The sequence below is a fragment of the Saccopteryx bilineata genome, chromosome 10 (genome assembly GCF_036850765.1).
Source record: "Saccopteryx bilineata isolate mSacBil1 chromosome 10, mSacBil1_pri_phased_curated, whole genome shotgun sequence".
Classification (NCBI taxonomy): domain Eukaryota; kingdom Metazoa; phylum Chordata; class Mammalia; order Chiroptera; family Emballonuridae; genus Saccopteryx; species Saccopteryx bilineata.
In genome coordinates, this window is record NC_089499.1 from 14,339,849 (window position 1) to 14,361,921 (window position 22,073).

Sequence of the window (22,073 nt, forward strand, 5' to 3'; positions counted from 1 at the left end):
TACCGAGAGGAGCAACAGTGGGAAGGGGTGATTTGGGAAGACGACAGACAGGGTGGCACACGCAGGGTGGGAAGAGCGGGAGGGGGGTTGCGGCTGGCCTGGTGGGCCAGCTCGGGAGACACTGGTGATCCAGAGGGCGGCTTATTCCAGAGATGATGTGGCCCTGACCTGGGTCTGTGGCAGTGGGAAGAGGGGGGGAGGAACGGGTCAGTGGAAGAGCTCCTGGACCCTGGGATCGTGGGTAGTTTTTATGGTTCTTTCAGTTTACTTGTTTTTTTGCTTATCTGTACTTTCTGTTCTCTCGGTAGTGAGCAGATATTGCTTTGTGATAACAAAAACATACAGTTCAGCATTTCCTTTGGGAAACCAGCGAGTAATCTTCATCCCTTTGCGGCTGAGCCCCTCCTCTCTCCTCTGTTTCTCTTCAGAACCCCCTTCCCCATACTTCTTACCAACTCATCTGCATCCCATCGACACCCCTCTGCTAAAAAGGCTTCTGCAGAGCAGCTCCCCTTTCCTGGACCCCTCCTCCTGCCAGCCTCCTATAGAGCAGACCTGGTTTTCTCCTCTGCCCCGAGGGGAGCCCGGGGTGTCGGCAGGAGTGGAGGTCAGAGGCCAGCAAACTCCCTGCTACCCCACAGTGGCTCCCGACCAGGACTCTGACTTTCTCTTCACCAAACATTCTCTGAGGAGTTCGCCTGCTTTCTGCCCTTGAAGCCCATCTCATAGTATCTGCCTCAAAATCTTCTCCAAAAGAATTCCTGTCATCATCCTGGGAAATGCTGCCCTCCATGAGGAAGACCACGGAACCTCCCAGCATCACAGCCCTCTGACCATCCGGATTTTTGGACCATTCCCCCACACCCATGGCCACCTAGCAGACCTGCAGGTGCCCTAGATCTCCTATAACATGTCAAACTCTGAAACTCATTCTGACCATGGGCACCTGACTTCTGACTTCTTGGATGTCGACATTCCAACTTAATAGCCAGTTGTTGGTACTCTTTTCTTTTTAGATTTTACTTATTTATTTTTAGGGAGAGAGAGAGAGAGAGAGAGAGAGAGAGAGAGAGAAAGAGAGAGAGAGAAAAGCATCAACTTCCATATGTGCCTTGACCAGGCAATCCCGGGGTTTCAAACCGATGACCTCAGCGTTCCGGGTTGACACCACAGGTCAGGCTACTGGTACTCTTTGATTTCACTTGCCTGCCAAGCATCATGGCTTCTAAGCCCAGTGTTCTCTGAAGCTCCGCTAAGCCTGGTACCAACTAGAGAAAAACAGTCTTCCTCCTAGAGAAAAGCTGCCTAGCATACCACTGGGTTCTCTTACAGTTTCACTACGGCCCCCAGGTCAGCTCAGCTGTCTACACCCCATTTAATCCCAATCCTACTGTCAATTCTATGGAGACCTTACCACGTTCCTCAAGATCCTTGATCCACTCTCTTCCCCCTTCGTGCAGATGGTCTTACCCCCAGTTTTACTAAGAAGTTGGCAGCCTCGAGTTATGAACATTCTTATTTCCCTTCTCTCCCGCTGTGAATTTCTGCCTCTCTCCAATCATCTTTTCCTCCTTTCTGGACAGAAATGTCATCCTGTCTCTTTAAGTCTAATATTGCTGTGTTTGAGACCAGCCCTTGCTGTCCTTCTAAAACAGGCGTCCCCAAACTACAGCTGCCCATGGGCGGGGCCACATGCGGCCCCCTGAGGCCATTTATCCGGCCCCCCACACTTCCGGAAGGGGCACCTCTTTCATTGGTGGTCAGTGAGAGGAGCACTATATGTGGCAGCCCTCCAACGGTCTGAGGGACAGTGAACTGGCCCCTGTGTGAAAAGTTTGGGGACCCCTGTATTCTAAAAGATTTACTCAAGTTGATTATTCCTTCTTTCTTTTAGACTTCAAGCTTTCCTCCATCATGCAAGAAAAATGCTTTGACCCTCCCTTCCCCCAACACCCTCTCATTTTCTTACTGCCAAACCCTTTAGAGTTTTGCTATTTTCATTAAAGTGATGCATGTTTATGCAAACATTTTAAACAATGCAGGAAGCAAAACAAAAATAACTGCTACCCAACATCCTACCCCTTACATAGATAACCGCTGTTAGAAATTTGGTGGCCATGCTTCCAAATTGCTTTTTAGATACACACTCACATATAGAAGTGTATATTTAACACAGAAGCGTATGTATTCAACATTGTACAGGCTCTTCTATGACTTGCTTTTGGTAACCAGCAATATCTCCCCAGCACCTTTCCATGTCAAAATCATGTTTTCTAACTAAGGAAGGTATCCTAGTGAATGTAAGTAACAATCACTTTCCTATCCTCTTTTAATTTGTTTACAAGCTGGTTTTATTTCTTGCTGCTACAGATTATACTGTGTTGAATATTTTTCCATTTGGGAAAATTTGTGAATTCCATTTGTGGATATTTTTCCATTTGTAAAAATGGCAAAAATTTGCCATTATTTACTTATGGCAAATTCCTTTAAAGCAGAGGTCCCCAAACTTTTTACACAGGGGGCCAGTTCACTGTCCCTCAGACCGTTGGAGGGCCGCCACATACAGTGCTCCTCTCACTGACCACCAATGAAAAAGGTGCCCCTTCCGGGAGTGTGGCGGGGGGCCGAATAAATGGCCTCAGGGGGCCACGATTCCCGCGGGCCGTAGTTTGGGGACGCCTGCTTTAAAGGGATTGTTGGATAAAATATACCTACATTTTATGTTTGATATACACTGTAAAACACTCTTCCAGAAAGACTGTACTAACTTAAACTCATATCAATGGCTGCCATTTTCCTAAACCCTTAAGAGCCCTAAGTTTTGTTAATGTTTCAAAATTTCACCTAATATCAAGAATAAAAAAGAAGACAGCAATACAGAGTCTACAGTCCATTAAAAAAATAAGAGAATATTTTGAGCAACTTTCACCCATTATTCTGAACGTACATGAAATGAACAAATTCCCAGGAAAAAGAAATTGCCAAGATTTATTTGAGAAGAAAAAGAATATCTGAATAGTCCCGCTTCTGTTAAGTTCATTAAATCTATATTTAAAAACCTAACTATAAAAAACAACAACCAACCAACCAACCAACTTCCTGGCTTCAAGGGCTTCACCAGTGTATTTCATTAAATGTTTAAGAAAGAAATCATACCAACCTTACACAAATTCTTTCAGAGAATATAATTTTCCAGTTTATTTTTTGAGGCTTAGCATACCTTAACACCAAAAACTCACAAGGACATGTAAGGGGAAGAAAATTACAGACCTATCTGTTTTGGACATAATGAAAAAGTTACAGGCACTGTTAATACGACAGTGGTTTGTTGTCAACCACCTCTGTAAGTGAGGAAAATGCTAAATTTTAGTTAGAAGTCAATAAAAATTAAGATGTACTATCTCTGAAGTCTATTCATGCACCACTTGGGGATTTGGGGGCTCCAGGTTAAAAATTCCTGAACTAAAAAGAACAGCGCTAGAGGCAGCACAGGCTGCTGGGAAAGCGAAGCTGGAGCCCAAAGGGAAACCCCACCAGTTCAAAGTGGTCGGGGGCGCCTCTGTGCTAGGGATGCCACTAGTCTTCAAACACTCTTTCAGCTGATTTCTTTTAAGACGACTCCTCTTGATTTTGCATTTCACACATTTCTTTGTTCTCCTTCCAATGTGATTTCACTTTGCTTAATATAAAGGAATTGACTAAACATTTCAGTTCCTTTATTCCCAAAATAAATTCCCACGATAACGGGGTAGAGTTGGCAAGTCAAGCAAATCATTCCTTTGATGACACCCAGGCTATTTGACTACACATTTGTAAACAGAACATTTTAAACCAACATGGACTTTTGTGGCCAGAACTCTACACAAAGCCAACTTGGCTCTAGACCAAGCACTCATGACACCCCTTGGAAGGTCACCTGAGAGAAACATAATAGGACTGGGGTGTGACCTGGCTCCAGCTTACAACCTGGCAAAGTCTGTGTGCGCACTGAGGATCACTTGAACCCCCTCTGAAAAGCTCAATGACCAAGTGTTTTGGATATCTTCCTGAACACTTTCCTAGAGGGAAAAGACCCAACTAAATTCAATAACTGCATTTTTACCACTTATTTTGAATTCACCTCTATGTGAAAGATGTAATCTCTAAAAAATATATATATATATGTATCTTGCCCTGGTAGATATCTCAGTTGGTTAGAGTGATGTCCTAAAGCACAGAGATTGCTGGTTCGATCCCCGGTCAGGGCACATACAGGAACAGATCGATGTTCCTGTTTCTCTCTTTCTCTCTCCCTTCTTCTATCACTAAAATCAGTACGTAGAAATATTAAAAATAAAAAGATGCTTTAAAAATGTATCTTAATACCCTAAAGCCCAGGATTAAACATTTTTTTAATGTTTAGTCTTGACTTAAGAGAGAGATCGAGCATATCTTAACATTTTGCTGTATTTGTCAAGAAAATAGTTCATAAAAACACAAAGCATTAAAGATACAACAGAAGCTGCTGTGCACCCTTCCCTGATCCCAGTCCCTTGCCTACCTCTCCAGAAATAATCACTTTTATGAACTTGTTCATCATTCCTAAAGATGCTTTTATAGTTTTCTAATATACGCATATATCCATATACTATACAGAAAGTATTTTTACAAGTTATCAAACTTGTTCTTACGGTATATACCACTGTATGTGTTGTTATAGAACTTCCTCTTTTGGTTCAACATTACATTTTTTAATTTTAGCCATATTAATAGATGTGGTTCTAGTTTATTCCTTTTCACTGCTATACATGATGTCATTGTTTAAACATGCCTCAATTTGTTTATCTAGGATTTTCCTTTTATAAGATCTCTTTTAACTAGATCTCACCTCGGCTCCTTGAGCATTGCATTTACCTAAAGAGAATCAAATATGCCTATAAGAGTTGGTTTTATTTCTAGCAGCTCCTAGAAAATGAGCACCAAGTTTAAGAGAGAATAAGTACTGTGACTCTGATGCTTCTACGTTCAATCAGCAGCAGGGGAGGGGGCAGCAGTGGATTTTACTAGTTCTAAGTTGTAGTTAAGCATTTTTTCCTGGTGATGAAACGGCCAAATCTGATTCTTTGGCCATAAGAGAAGATCTACAAGCACCTAAAATCTTTTGACAAACTCCCTTCCGACTACACTAGTTTAAGCGGATTCTGTATTTGCCACTAATAACTATGACCAATACTATGAGATTCAAGCATCTTTAAGAGCCTTTTTAGCACCTTTTCCTGCTAAAAACATCTTTTAAAAAAAATTCTAAAGTGGGATTTTTTTTTGATGAATTGCCTTAAGCCTTCAGAACATTTGCTAGAACTCTAGAAAGAGGCAAGTATTCACCTAATATCTTAGTCTGTAGTAAAAAAAAAAAAAGATTTCAGTATAAAATACGTCAATGTAGTATCTGGAAGAATTTCTGTATAGACTAACATACAGTGCTCAGTGCTAGGGTTACTTACGCTCAATTCTCTTTTAGTTAACAATGCCTCATTTCCACTAAGTAAAGCTTGGTCTCCAGTTCCCCTATCCAGTGCCTGCCTTACATTATGTGGTACTTCAGGGTACCACTTAAAGTGATTACATTATAAAAGGCCTCTAGATTACTTGGTTCAAATGTAATAGCTGGTTTCATTAATGTTCCAGTAGCAAGGGAAGCCTCCCCAATCATTCTCAGGTTGATAAATTTGACTTTCCAAATATTCTCCACAAAGGGCAGTGAATGAGTCCAAAAATTTGTTTGGGCGCTCTCCCTCCCAGGGACACGCCAAAGCCTTCCTCTTCCTCCTCCTCCTCCTCTTCTTTGCCCCAGGCGCGTTTTCCTTGCCTCTCTCTTTCTCCTAAGCTCTAAGGGACCCCACGAGACTTGCAACCAGGGGAGCAAGAAGCAGTGGCAGCTCCTGCAAGGCTAACCCCTGAACCTGTCTCCAAGACCCCCCTTTCCTTTGCTTGCTCAGGCCCTTCTGAGTGTTTCTGCATGGACAATAAATTATTCTTTTAAAAATAACTGTTGCAAGGCCCTGGCCATTTGGCTCAGCGGTAGAGCGTCGGCCTGGCGTGCGGGGGACCCGGGTTCGATTCCCGGCCAGGGCACATAGGAGAAGCGCCCATTTGCTTCTCCACACCCCCCTCCTTCCTCTCTGTCTCTCTCTTCCCCTCCTGCAGCCTGGGTTCCATTGGAGCAAAGATGGCCCGGGCGCTGGGGATGGCTCCTTGGCCTCTGCCCCAGGCACTAGAGTGGCTCTGGTCACGGCAGAGCGACGCCCCGGAGGGGCAGAGCATCGCCCCCTGGTGGGCAGAGTGTCGCCCCTGGTGGGCGTGCCGGGTGGATCCCGGTCGGGCGCATGCGGGAGTCTGTCTGACTGTCTCTCCCCGTTTCCAGCTTCAGAAAAATGCAAAAAAAAAAAAATAAATAACTGTTGCTCAAAAATGCCAAAACAACTCCAGCCATAGCCTGACCACGGGGAGAAGCAGCACACTTGAATTCGCGTGAATCAAGGTTGGGACTAAAAAGATGCGCTTCTTTCACTAGTGACAGCGGACAAAGGCTCACAGCTTCTGCTCCTTGCCGTCGATCACATTTTGTTCGTATGTGTTGTAATAAAACCTAAGCTTGACATCATGCCAGAAGTGCTGCGCCCTCGTTCATCCTGCAGTGGTCCAAGAAAAGGATTTTGAGAATTAAGAGGTTCAAAGAACCAGTGACAGGATTCTTCTCCCAATCAATGAAAATCAACTTTTTCAGCTTTTTAAAAATCTTCTTTCTCCTGCTGTTGAAAGAGTCTAATGTCCTCAAAGATCTTAACTGGCTCTGGTGCTTCCTTCAATTTCAGATGTAATTGCTTTTTTCCCAGTAATCCTTTGCATGCTGGATAAGATTGTAGCTGGAGGTATAAAAATCCCTTGTAATGCCAAGTACTTAAATAGGACATCTCAGTGGACTTTTTTATGCCTCATGAATTCTCCTACACTCTGTACAATAATATTGCACGAATGGTGTCCTGGTGATCCTCAGGCCACACTAGGCGGTTGGTGGTGGGGCTGCGCAGGGCCATGATCTCATCGTTACCCAGTAGGCCAAGCAGGTTACGACAGCCCTCTCTCTCTGCGTAGCAGAGACCCGACATCTGAACCCACAAGAAGGGGGGAAGAGCACGATGTCCATAATGTCCCCCCTTGAGGCCCACAGGGCCAGCGCCTTGGCAACAGGCACTGGAAGTGCCTCCCTGGTTTTTTGCTGCCAAATAGCCTCTGGTATTACAAACCTTCGGGCAGAAGTGGTGGCCAATGCGGTCAATCAAGGAACACAAACACGATGCTCCAACGTTTTGTTCCAGGCTGGCTGGCTGGAGCAGAAGGCCACGAATCTTACTTTAGGGAAGCACCATATTTACACTGAGAATGGACCTTCCACAAGGGAGTTGGTTGTGGAAAGTTACAAACATCTTAAAATTCTATTTTTGTGTAGTTATATACCTATAGTGTGTAAGTGATGAGTGAAGTCTATCACTTCTTCCAGAATTTTAGAGATAAAAGCTACTGGATTTTTGACCTTTAGTATAAATGTTAAGTCCTCTCATTTTTACTATTGAGAATATATAAGTGGACATGGAAGAGGTTTAAGAGTTAATAGCAAGACTCGAGGAAACAGAATTTGTTATATAAATAACAGAGCATGAATTGTAAGAAAATGTGGCCTGTCAACTTGGGTAAGCCCTAGAATTTATCCCGTTAAATATACTGCCTCTGGCAGAGGTAGAAAGAAGCATCTTTTGGAAAAATATGGTTGTGCCTTTCATCTCAAAGGGCTTATGGTATTCTCCAAATATGTTGTAAGTTTCCTTTTAACAGAGTCAGGCCGACTCGGTTTAACTCTTGCCTGTACTATCCGATAGGTCTATACCTATGTTACACAGGCAAGTTACGTAACCTCTCTGCGAGTCAGTGTCTGCAGATGGGAATTATAATACCTACTGCTTAAGGTTGTGGGAGGGTAAAATGAGATATCATGCAAAGTGCTGGGCATACAGTTATGAAATAAATGGTAGCTTCCATGGCACTTTGCATACCTTCTTCTTAAAGGACTACACTTGAGCACCTCAAATACGTGGCCAGGTCTCATTCGCCTGAGCATCCCAAGCTCCCGGTACAGGTGGAGAGCACATAGTGGGTACTCAGTAAATGTTTACTGAGCAGATGAATTAGAGATAACATTAGTAAGAATACATGTTTACTAAATACCTATATATTTTAATATGTACTATATAATAACCTCATAATAACCTTCTGAGGTATTTGCTACTGTAAAATCAAGTCTCAGAGAGATTAAGTAACTTGTCAAAGTTCACACAACTCCTAAGTGATGGAGGTGGTATTCAAAGCGAAGCCAACGAACCTTGAGCATTATACTCTAGTAGTTACTGCATCCTGCTCAGGCAGTGCAGGAAGGCGTCGAGAGGAGGTGGCACTTGAACTGGATCTCAGAGGGTGACTAAGAATCCATGGGGCACCTAGGGAACAGGTACCCCGGTAAGAGGAACCAGTACACACACAGTGGAGTGAAAAAGCACAGCATGTTTGGGTTCAGCCAGTAGCTCATTACAGCCTGAAGGGGATCCCTGGGGAAGAGGCTGTCAACACAGTCCAGAGTCAACCTGCGAAGGGCTACAGGCTGTGAAACGTCATGTTTTCGTCTTGGGGCCAATGGGTAACCATTGAGAAACAGCTGGATCAGGCAGCAGTCTGAGCAGAGCTGCGCTCTAGAGATGAATGTGCAGCAGCCTCGCCAAGGGAGAACTGGAATGAGAGCCCAGAGAGGAGGGAGGAAGACAGGAAAGCACGTCAGCCCTCTGCCCAGGCTTTTCCCATCTCTGAGACTCTCTGATCATCTCTCCATTAATTTCTAAGTGATGTCTTAACATTGGTGGCAAACAGATCTGCGATCTCTATGCAAACTGGGTCACACTTCCTGGATGAGGATGTCATTCTCAGAAAAGTTACACCTGGCTTATTTAACTGGTGGCACAATAACTCAAGCTACCCAGTGAATGAGCCCAGCTCCTCCCTACAGTTCCAGGTAATAGAAGCACTTCCTTTTTCCCTGCAGACATCTGTGGACTGCCTGAAAGGTGTCCCCACACCCTCCGCAGCCCAGGCCCTCTCTACTGAGCTGGGACGTCAGCACATTTATTTCTGTTCTAGCGATACTCCATCCCTTTGTTCTCTAAGCCTCCATCAAGATAGTCACTATTTTTACACTGTTGTATAACTATGGGAGACTATATTTTGAACTTAAATGCTTATTTATCTTATCTTGTACTTTTGTATTAGCTCTCTGCAGAGGCATATGCAAGAGTAGAAGAAATTCTCAGCCCCAATGTTAAACCTGAAAAAAACGATATACTGTACAAAATATGTTTGGGTAGCCTGACCAGGCGGTGGCGCAGTGGATAGAGCGTCGGACTGGGATGCGGAAGTAAGTACCCAGGTTCGAGACTCCGAGGTCGCGCGCGGGTTCATCTGGCTTGAGCAAAGAGCTCGCCAGCTTGGACCCAAGGTCGCTGGCTCCAGCAAGGGGTTACTCGGTCTGCTGAAGGCCCACGGTCAAGGCACATGTGAGAAAGCAATCAATGAACAACTAAGAAGTCGCAACGCGCAACGAGAAACTGATGATTGATGCTTCTCATCTCTCTCTGTTCCTGTCTGTCTGTCCCTGTCTATCTCTGCCTCTGTAAAAAAAAAAAAAAGAAAAGAAAAAAAAATATGTTTGGGTAAGTTCCTTAAAAAAGAGTGGAGAGAGTCATAGGTTTTATCTTTCAGAGTCTCTCCACCCTCCACCCTCCTCGCTGCAAAGTGGAGAGTAAGTCTGCCCTGCCAGATTGTAAAATGTCTTGATCTTCTCTTCTGCTTAAAACATGACCCAAAATTTACTTCTGAGAGAGGGATGGTACTATATTAAGCTTAACACTGCTTCACATTAAGGAGGCTGATCAAAATTTAAGGAGAGAATATGTCCAGAATAGACCCACACAAATGTAGCCAATTGATTTTTAATAAGGTTCAAAAGTAAAACAATAGAGAAAGAAAGGTCTTTTCAGTAACTTATGTGGATACAACTGGATATTCATATGCAAACAAATAAACCTCAATTTCTGTTCTTCAAAACGTATCTTTAATATCTCAAACCCATCAGGATAGCTACTATCAAAAAGACAGAAGTTGACCAGGTCATGGAACAGTGGGCAAAGCAGTCAACCTGGGATGCTGAGGACCCAGGTTGGAAACCCCGAGGTTGCTGGCTTGAGTGTAGACTCTTCTGGCTTGAGCACAGGGTCACCAGCTTGAGCATGAGATCACAGACATGACCCCATGGTCGCTGGCTTGAGCCCAAGGTCGCTGACTTGAGCCCAAGTTTGCTGGCTTGAGCAAGGGGTCACTGGCTTGGCTGGAGTCCCCTGGTCAAGGCACGGATGAGAAAGCAATCAATGAACAACTAAGGTGCCTCAACTACAAGCTGATGATTCTCATCTCTTTCCCTTCCTGTCTGTCTGTCTCTCTCTCTCTCTCTCTCTCTCTCACTTAAAAAACAAAAATAAAAAAAGACAGGAAAGGCCCTGGCCGGTTGGCTCAGTGGTAGAGTGTCGGCCTGGTGTGCAGGAGTCCCGGGTTCGATTCCTGGCCAGAGCACACAGGAGAAGCGCCCATCTGCTTCTCCACCCCTCCCCCTCTCCTTCCTTTCTGTCTCTCTCTTCCCCTCCCACAGCCAAGGCTCCATTGGAGCAAAGTTGGCCCAGACGCTGAGGATGGCTCTATGGCCTCTGCCTCAGGCGCTAGAATGGCTCTGGTTACAACAGAGCAACACCCCAGATGGGCAGAGCATCGCCCCCTGGTGGGCATGCCGGGTGGATCCTGGCTGGGCACATGTGGGAGTCTGTCTGACTGCTTCTCCATTTCTAGCTTCAGAATAATACAAAAAAAAAAAAAAAAGACAGAAAATAACAAGTATTATGGAGGATGTGGGGAAAGTGGACCCTTTGTATAGCTGGTGGGAAATGTAAAATGGTGCAACTGCTGTGGAACACAGTATGGGTGTTCCTCAAAAACTTAAACAGAGAGTTACCATATGCTGCAGCAATTCCACTCCTGAGCATAGTCCCAACAGAATTGCAAGTAGGGACTCAAACACTATTTGTACATCCATGTTCAAAGCACTATTCACAATGGCTAAAACACGGGAGCAATGTAAGTTCCACTGAGGGATGAGTGAATACACACAAAGTGGTGTATTTTATATAATACATTTATAAACATATATAAAATATGTATACACATACACACTATACACACACATAAAATGTAGTATTATTCAACCTTGAAAAGAAATTCTGACATATGCCACATCAATTAACAATGAGGATATACTAAGTGAAATAAGCCAATCAGAAACACAAATACTGTATGATTTTGCTTATATGAGATACATACGGCGGTCAGAATCAGAAACAGAAAGTAGTTGCCAGAAGCTGGGTGGGGCGTTGGGGGAATGAGGAGTTATTATTTAATGAGTACAGAGTTTTAGTTTCACATGGTGAAAAAAGTACTGGTGATAGATGGTGGTGAGAGTTGCACAATTTTAATGTACGTAAAACCCCTGAACTGTACACTTAAAAACGGTTTAAAACTTGGAAAAATATTGCTAAGAGAATGAAAAGACAAACCACAGACTGTGAATAAATACTTTTAAAAATTCAACAGAAAGCTTGCATCTAGAATATATATATACACAAAGAACCTTCAAACTTAATAATAAGAAATGAAATAATTCAATTTTTTAAAAAATGGGCAATAATTTGAATAGATATTTCAGCAAAGAATTTAAACGGCAGACAACAACATTCAGCACTATCAGTCGTAAGGGGAATACATATTAAACCACAACAAGATAAGCACTAGATACCCGTTAGAATGGCTAAAATAAAAAAACTGACAATGCCAAATACCCACAAGGACACAGAGCAACTGCAACCATCATACACTGCTGGCGGAGATAGGAAATGATGCCCTCACTTGGGAAAATAATTTGATAATTATTTATAAAGTTAAATACACACTTGCAAACAGTAGTAGTCCATCCATACAGTTGAGTACTACTTAGCAACAGCAACAAACTGCTGATATATAAAACCCTCTGAATGAATTCCAAAAGCATTCTAGTAAGTGAAAGAACCCAGACTCAAAAGGCTGCATACTGCATTAGTCCAGTCATGTGACACTCAGTTGAGGGCATAGAATGATGGAGAAAAGCACTCAGCGCAGTCACTGCTGGGGGCTGAGTGTGGAGGGAGGCGAGCTGCAAAGGAGCATAGGTGATACTCTCTATCTGGACTGCGCTACAGGACTGTGTCAAAACACATGGAACTTCGTAACCTTGGGTAACACCCAAAAAGAATGCTTTTAATTGTATGCAAATTTACCTGAATAAAAAAAAAAAATTAAAATTCCAGAAGAGAATTCAGGCCTATGGCAGTGAATCAGAGTATGCTGTAGAGCAGAAAAATTAATGCTCACCAGCAAGTGCTTATACACTTGACAGAGTTAATAGCTACTCAAATTATACACTTGTTTGATGACTGCTATGAAATGTATTTGTTCTAACCAAAACAAAAAATGATTATGTGAAGCCATTTCCTCAAAAGGAGGAAAGAAAATACGGCTCTGACTGAAACCTATGAAATTAAACTCAATGGTTTCTGACTTGAACATAAACGAGCCAAGTACTTAGAGAACAAATTTATGAAATGCTAAGCATGAAAGCTAACTCTTAATCAGAATGCAGAGGGAGACTAATATACAATTGAAAGTACAGTATGAATTCTTATTGGAATGCTGACTTCTCTCCGGGACTAAAAGGCTACATTTATTCAAGCCATGTTGACAAGGCAGAGCGGTTTGTTCTTCAAGATACCTTGGAACACCGAAAGCTTAGGTTAAACACTCATTTTGAAAGGTAAGAATAGTATTAGTCATCAAATGTTAAGTCAGCTCTCTTCAGTTTTTAAAGTGCTTTAAGTACCAGGATTCTAAAACATTTTGGCAAATAGCCTTAACACAAATTATAATTACAAAGAAACCTTTCAGTTTTTAACTTGAAGCAGCTACTCAGAATCAAAATGAGCTATTACTTAGGTGATTACATAATCTTCAGCATCCATAAAGACCACTGTTAGGAGGCCCTGGATTCAGAGAACTATGCCACCAGTGTTTTCAGTCTCCATCCCGAATACAAAACTGTTCACATCCCAACCCAGGGCTGCGAGCAGTGCCTAAATCTTTGCTCCATTATGGTGATGTTATTTCAAAGGCGCAAAGGCAAATATTTGCTTGATTTTATTTTAAATAAAGCATTAAATATGCATTCTCATTTTTAAAAACAAAGGAAAAGGTATGTTAGAAAATTAAAAGAGAAGAAAACTATTAGTAGGTTTTTCAAAAGAAAGGTCATTAAAAATACTGAACTTTATATGTCTGATAAACCAAGATCTTAAATCTGGAAAATCAGTTCTAGGGTCTGCATTATACCTTCAATATTACCCAAGAGAATCCTAATGTTCCTCTCTGTTTTAGTAGCTATATGCTGCTGACCTTGGCACTATACATTACTATCAAAACAAGTGAGGAAAAAAAGTATATTTACATCTAGAGTCATTTGTGGCCAGAGTGTTTCCTGATCTCTGCCAACCCCTGGCTGAAAGGGCCCAGTGAACCCACTGGCATTGCCAGGTATCTCCTCTCGCCACCCCCAACACCATTAAAACAGAAAAGGCCACCTACCTCACTTCTGGGTATATATCTGAAGGAAATGAAATCATTATCTTGAGTAGATATCTGCACCCCCATATTTTTATTACAACACTATTTACAACAGCCAAGGTGTGAAAGCAACCTAAGAGTCCATCAATGGTTGAATAAATAAAGACGGGACATACACACTCAATTCATAGAAACCCCAAATTCATAGAAAAAGAGATCAGATTTGTGGTTGCCAGAGTCAGGGGGTGGAAGAGAGGGGAATTGGGTGGAGGTGGTCATAAGGTACATACTTCCAGGTATACAATAGCCCTGGCAGGATGACTCCGGAGATGTAGCATCAGCCCAGTGTGTGGCCGTCCCAGGTTCAATTCCCTGTTAGGGCATGCAGGAGAAGCCACCATCTGCTTCTCTACCCCTTCCTCTCCCCCTTTTATGCCTCTTCCCCTCCCGCAGCCAGTGGCTCACTTGGTTCTAGCGTTGACCTGGGAGCTGATTGGTCTGAGCTCTGTCAGCCTCAGGTGCTAAAAGTAGCTCAGTTGAGGCCCTGGCTGGTTGGCTCAGTGGTAGAGTGTTGGCCTGGCGTGCAGGAGTCCTGGGTTCAATTCTGGGCCAGGGCACACAGGAGAAGCGCCCATCTGCTTCTCCAGCCCTCCCCCTCTCCTTCCTCTCTGTCTCTCTCTTTCCCTCCTGCAGCCAAAGCTCCATTGGAGCAAAGTTGGCCCGGGTGCTGAGGATGGCTCTGTGGCCTCTGCCTCAGGCGCTAGGATGGATCTGGTTGCAACAGAGCGATGCTCCAGATGGGCAGAACATCACCTCCTGGTGGGCATGCCAGGTGGATCCCGGTCGGGCGCATGCGGGAGTCTGTCTGCCTCCCCATTTCCAACTTCAGAAAAATACAAAAAAAAAAAAAAAATAGCTCAGTTGATTCAGCATGGGCCCCAGACTGGGGTTGCTGGGTAGATCCCAGTTGGGACACATACAGGAGTCTGTCTCACCATTCCCCTCTTCTCACTTAAAAAAATAATTCAGATTTTCTACAGTTTAGAAATGTTAGTTTTTTGCATAATTTACATGTCATCATTTAATGTTATAGGTGCATTAATATAATAAATTCTAAGAATCTGAAATATATTATATTAAACAATCTCTTTTAAATATCCCCAATAAAAGCTGCAAAAGATAGAAAAAAATAAGTACTTGGGATGTAATGTACAACATGAGGACTATAGTCAATGATACTTACTATATGGTATATTTAAAAGTTGCTAAAAGAGTAAATCCTGAAAGTTCTCATCATAAGGGTAAAAAAAATTTTTTGTAACTATATGAAGTATTTGGTGTTAACTAAACATACTGTGGTAATCATTTCACAATCCAGACATATTTCAAATCATTATGCTATAAACCTTAAAGAGTATATTGTATGTCAATTATATCTCAATAAAACAAGAAGATAAACAAATGCCTTAGAATGAAACTGGAAGCTGTGTGGTCCCTCCTGAAATACAGTCCTGCCATTTCATATGGGGTTTCCCTCTAATGAGAGACACTGCAGTCCAGCACCATGTGGGGCAAGTTTCTGAGCCCACAGACTTAGTTCCAGGGCAGCACAGCCTGGAACCAGTCTTTCCCAGTCACTGGCCAGTGGACCCTGTCTTGTGGTCAGGACTGCTGAACCCAAAGATAAGCTCCTTTGTGTTTGTCCCCTGAAGACATTTCTACTTACTTAAGTGAATTCTCTCTTTAGTGAGTAATAAAATGAAAGATAAGATATGGGTTTAACCATGTCTGCCAATCAAACAGAATATCAGATAAAAAAAATAGATTTCAATCAGGATACTCATGAACTCTGATTGAAAATTTAGGTGTTAAGACCAAAATTTATGAATACATTCTTTGAAGATTGGTTAAACAACAGTTGTCACTGAAGCCCCACTGATCAAAGATGATTTCACATTGACTTCATTATCATTTCTCTTTTTAGGGGACGATCAGGATTTTCAAAGCACTAACTCAGTTAGACTCTTCCATAGGTCACTAGCACAATGTTGAAATAAACCTTTACAATGACAACTTTACAACTCTGGTCTTCATTAAAATACTCACTTTAGATAGCTCTAAAAGTTCATCAGGGGACTTCCGCTTCCTGGAAGATGAAGCAGTCATACTTCTTCCTATTCTCCTCACTAAGTACAAGTAAAGCATCCTTTACAAAGCAAACATGAAGGAGATTCTGCAAGGTGGAGAGAAGGCAGAGGAGCTGGGGACTTTGAGATCTGAAACAACATGGTGGTAATCGTGGGCTTTCTTTTTGCCTAATAGAGCCCAAACTTAGAGCTGAAGAGGCTCGACATAGAGAAAAACCAACAGCTGCAGACAAAGAGTCCTCTCAAAAGCCTACTCTTTGTAACCAAAGGAGCAGAAAAAAGACAGCAAGATAGAAAACGTTCAGACAATAACTGCTCTACCGCAGACGAACACCATACAAGCACATTCATGCTTATTATGGCCCTACCCTCACCCAAGCCAGAAAAATCCAATAGGGGCCTAGAATTCCATCCTCATCAGGGTGTAAGGAGGCACCCATCACTCCTGCTGGGTAGTATCAGAGAAGGCCAAGAACTTCATCCCTGACAGCCAGTTATGAGTCTTCTCCTATCCCACATGGTCAGTGCAGATCACATGGCCAGCATGGACTTCTATCCCTACCCAGCAATAATGAAGTGCTCCTCTTCTCCCAGTTGGGGTGATATCAGAGAAGGCACAGGCAGAGTCAGAGTTTTTACCACGTGAGAGCTGGAACTCCCTCCTTTGCCCAGCAGGATCTCAAAAGCGAGCCTAGACTTCTAGCTCTATCTGGTAGAAACAAGGTAGGGCTGCCCCTTTCTAACAGGAGCAGTGTCAGAGACAACCAATTAAAACAGCAGGTTTAAACAAGATGCAGAGTTTCAACTGTAATTCAATTGCTATTCTAAGAATCTGAAAATATCAAACCAAATAAAAGACAATTGACAAATGCCAACACCAAGATGACAAAGATGTTACACTTATCTGACCAAAATTTTAAAGCAGCTATGATGAAAGCAATTAGGAACACATTTAAAACAAATTAAAAAAACAGAAATACAAGATATAAAGATAAACTAAATGGAAAACTTAGAACCAAAAATAATACAAAAAGAAATTAAAAGTGCAGTGAGTGGGCTCAATAGCAGAGTAAAGAAGACTAAGATCAAATTAATGAACTTGAAGACAGAACAAGAGAAATTACCGTATTTCCCTATGTATAAGATACTCCCCATGTATAAGATGCACCTTAATTTTGGGGTCCGAAATTTGAAAAAAAAAGTACTACATAAAATTATTGAACTCAAGTTTATTCATCATAAAATTCATACAACTCCTCATCACTGTCAAAACTCCCATCCATTAGCTTGTCCTCATCTGCGTCTGATAGTGAATCACTGTCTTCAACAATGAGCATAAAAAAGCAAGAAATGCAAGTAAAAAAATTTACAACCACTGTATAAGAAGCACCCAGTGTTTAGACCCCAATTTTTTGAAAGGGTGCATCTTATACATGGGGAAATACAGTATCTAATCTGAAGCAACAGAGAGAAAAGATGTTTTAAAGTTAGTGTTGATAAAGTGTGGAACCATAAAAAAGGACCTAACATTTGTGTCATCAGAGTCCCAGAAGAAGAGAAAGGGCAGCACTTAAAAAGTACTTCAGGAAATAATGGCTGAAAACTCCCCAAATTTGGCAAGAGACATAACCCTACAAATTCAAGAAGGTGAGTGAGCCACAAACAGGATAAACACAAAGAATCCACAACAAAATATAACTAAATTTCCAAAAACTAAAGATGGTAATGTCATTCTGGAGGACAGTTTGGTAGTTTCTTAGAAAACTAAAATAGTCTTACCATACAATACAACAATGGTGCCCCTTGGTTTTTACCCAAGTGAGTTGAAAATTTAGATTTATGGAAAAACCTACATAAAAATGTTTATAGCAGCTACACTCAAAATTGCTAAAACTTGGAAGCAACCAAGGTGTCCTTCAGTAGGTGAATACACACACTGTAGTGTATATAGACAATGAAGTACTTATTATTCAGCACTAAAAAGAAATGAGCTATCAAGCCATGAAGAGACATAAAGGAAATTTAAATGCATATTAGTAAGTTAAAAAGCCAATCTGAAAAGGCTATATACTTTATAATTCCAACCATGTGACATTCTGGAAAAGGCAAAACTACTGAGGTTAAAAAATCAGTGGTTGCCAAGGGTTGGGGGAGGAAGGGAGGAACAAGTAAGCAGAACACGGAGGATTTTTAGGACAGTGGAACTATTCTGTATGATATAGTGATGATGGATAATGTCAATATACATTTGTCAAAACCTGTAGAGTGTACAACATCAAGAGTGAACCCTCATGTAAACTGTGGATTTGGGGTGATAATGATGTGTCAATGTAGGTTTATTGATTGTAATAAGTGTACCACTCTGGTGCAGGATATTAATAATATTAATAGTGGGGGAGAGCCTGTGTGTGTGGGGGTCAATATTATATGGGAACTCTCTCAATACTTCTGCTCAATTTTGCTGTGAGTCTTACTTACACTGCTCCAAAAATAAAGCTCTTAAAAATACCATGAACTGAATAAAAATGAAAATATAACACAACACAATTTGTAGGACGTTGCAAAAGCAGTGCTAAGAGAAAAATCTGCAGCACTAAATAATATACATTAGGAAAGAGGAAAAGTCTCAAATCAATAATCTAAGCTCCCGTCCAAGAACCTAAAAAAAGAGCAAAATAAACCCAAATCAAGCAGAGAGATGGAAAGAATAAAATAACACAGATTACTGAAGTTGAAAACATAAAAGCAATAGAGAAAAATCAATGAAATGTAGAGCTGGTTCCTTGTAAAGATCAAGAAAATTGGAAAATCCTCCAGCAAGACTGACAAAAATTAAGATGGAAGACACAAATAATTATATCAAGAATAAAACAGGGATTATCACTTCAGACCCCACAGACATCAAACAGGTAACAAGGGAATATAGTACTATGAACAATTATATACCCAAATTTGACAATTTAGATAAAATCTTAAAAAACAAAACTGTAACAAGTTATCCGATAGGAAAGAGATACTTTGAAGAGCTCTATAACTATTAAGGAAAATAAATTTTTAGTTAAAAACTCCCTCAAAGAGATAGATTTCACTAAATAATAATCTTGTCTAGAAAAAAGAGAACACGCTTCCCAATTTATTTTATGAAGCCGATATTAAACCAGATAAAGACAATAAAAAAACAATAAAAAAAAACTATAGGCCAATATCACTCATGAATACACACATAAAAATCCTTACCAAAATATTAGCAAATAGGCCCTGGCTGCTTGGCTTAGCGGTAGAGCATCCACCTGTTCTGTGGAAGTCCTTGGTTTGATACCTACCTGGTCAGGGCACACAGGAGAGGCGACCATCTGCTCCTCCACCTCCCCCTAACCTACTCACTCTCTCTGTCTCTTCCCCTCCTGCAGCCATGGCTCAATTGGCCCCAGGCACTGACATATGGCCCCAGATGGGGGTTGCCCAGTGAATCCCGGTTGGGGATTGCCCAGTGGATCCCAGTTGGGGCGCACGTGGGAATCTGTCTCACTATTTTGCCTTCTCTCACTTAAGAAATAATAAAGAAAACCCCAATCAAATAGAACAGCTAATACAATTTTGGAAAAGAACAGAAGTTGGGGGACTCAGTCTGTCCTATTTCAAGACTTAGTACATATTTAGTTAAGTAATCAAGAGCGCATGGTGTAGCAGAAGTATAGACATGGGGATCAGTGGAACCAAAATAAAAACCCAGAAAGAGACCTATGCAAATACGCTGAACTGATTTTTGACAGAAATGAAAAAAAAAATCAAAATAAAGATGACAGATTTTCCAACAAATGTGCCTGACGTGATTAGAACCCATAGGCAAAAAATTTAACCTAAGCTTCTCACCTTATGAAAAAAATTAACTCAGAACGGATCCTGGTTTCAAATATAAAATGTGAAACTACAAGTTCTTTTAGAAAGAATAGTGCAGACAAGTTCTTTTGTCTGCACTAGAGTGCAGACAAAAATCTTTGCACTCTAGTGCTAAAGAGTTCTTAGACTGGCCTGACCAGGCGGTGGCACAGAGCATCGAACTGGGACGCAGAGGACCCGGGTTTGAAACCCCAAGGTCACTGGCTTGAGTACGGGCTCCTCTGGTTTTAGCAAGGCTCACCAGCTTGAGCCCAAGGTCGCTGGCCTGAGCAAGGAGTCACTCGGTCTGCTGTAGCTCCCCCCCCCCCCCGCCCCGCGTCAAGGCACATATGAAAAAGCAATTGAACAACTAAGGTGCTGCAACAAAGAATTGATGCTTCTCATCTCTCTCTCTCTTCCTGTCTGTCTGTCTGTCTGTCTCTATCTGTCCCCTCTCTGTCCCCCTCTCTGTCATACACACAAAAAAAAGAGTTCTTAGACTTGACACCAAAAGCACAATCAATAAAACAAAAAACTGATATACTGCACATCAAAATAAAAACTTTTTCTCTGCAAAGGGGCCTGTTAGGAGAATGGAAAGACAAGGTACAAATGAGGAGAAAATATTTGCAAACCACTTATCTGACAAAGGACTAATATCTAGAATATATAAAGAATTCTCAAAACTCAACAGTAAAAACAAGAAATTCAAAACACAAGCAAAAGATACAAAGGGACATCTCACCAAAGATACACAGCACATAAAAAGATGTTCAATATCATCAGCCATCGGGGAAATGCAAATTAAAAACATAACGAGACACCACCACACACTCAGAATGGCTAATATAAAAATTAGTGACAACATCGAATGCTGGGGAGGTTGCAGAGAAACTGGATGACTCACATATTGTTGGTGAGAATGTAAAATAGTACATTTAGTCAGGAAAACAGTTTGGCAATGTCTTCAAAAAGCAAATACACAACTACCATATGACCCAGCAACTGCATGTCTGGGTATTTATTCCAGAGAACTAAAACTTGGGTTTACACAAAACCTGTACACTGATATTTATAGCAGCTTTACTCATAATAGCCCAAACCCCAAAACAACCCAAATATTCGTCAGAGTGAACGCTTAAACAAACAGTGGTATATCCATGTCATGGAATGCTATTCAGCAATAAAAAAGAACAAACTATTAATGGAAACAACAACCGGGGTGAAAATCCAGAGAATTATGCTGAAGGAAAAAAGGCAATTCCAAAAGGTCACATATTGTTGGATTCCCTTTATATACATTCTTTTTTTTTTGGTATTTTTCCAGAGCTGGAAATGGGGAGGCAGTCAGACAGACTCCCGCATGCGCCCGACCAGGATCCACCCGGCATGCCCACCAGGGGGCGATGCTCTGCCCATCTGGGGCATTGCTCCGTTGCAACCAGAGCCACTCTAGCGCCTGAAACAGAGGCCATGGAGCCATCCTCAGCGCCCAGGCCAACTTTGCTCCAATGGAGCCTTGGCTGCGGCAGGGGAAGAGAGAGACAGAGAGGAAGGAGAGAGGGAGGGGTGGAGAAGCAGATGGGCTCTTCTCCTGTGTGCCCTAGCTAGGAATCAAACCCGGGACTCCTGCATGCCAGGCCGACGCTCTACCACTAAGCCAACCAGCCAGGGCTAATTACATTCTTAAAATGACAAAGTTTTAGAAATGAAGAACAAGACTAGTGGTTGCCAATGGGCTAAGGAGGGGGTAGGGATGAGAGAGAAGTAGGTGTGGCTATACAAGGGCATCATGAAGGACCTTCCTGGTGATGGAATTTTTCTGTATGGTGACTATACCAATGTCAACATCCTGATTTTGCACTACAGTTTTGCAAGATGTTAACATGGGGGGAAGTTGGTAGAGGGGACAGGGAATCTCTGTACAATTTCTTACAACTTGCATATAAATCTGCAGTGACCCCTAAATAAAAAGTTTAATTTAAAAAAGTTAATCAAACTAAATCTACTTCAAATCTCTTCTGGCATCTGAAAGAACTATTGCTTCCAAGATTCTTTTCCTTGCTGTAATTTTGTTAGCAGCCCAAAGGTTAAAGGTTTCTGAGTTAAGCTCAAGTGCTGCAAACATTTGGGAGAAATCTACCTAACACCATGGGCCAAAATAGCTGCCAAAACAAACTTGCCTGCAGAAATCTCATTAAGGGACATGCATTAACT

The 22,073-nt window shown here is 41.9% G+C and overlaps 1 protein-coding gene and 1 pseudogene across 2 annotated transcripts in view; both read right to left on the bottom strand.

Annotated features, from left to right (window-relative positions):
* The window catches only part of LOC136314532 (uncharacterized protein C3orf38-like), a 35,452-nt pseudogene extending 19,035 nt beyond the window's left edge, over nt 1-16,417 (bottom strand).
* Nucleotides 1-22,073, bottom strand: part of CTDSPL (CTD small phosphatase like) — a 129,104-nt gene that overhangs the window by 102,352 nt on the left and 4,679 nt on the right. The window lies entirely within an intron of this gene.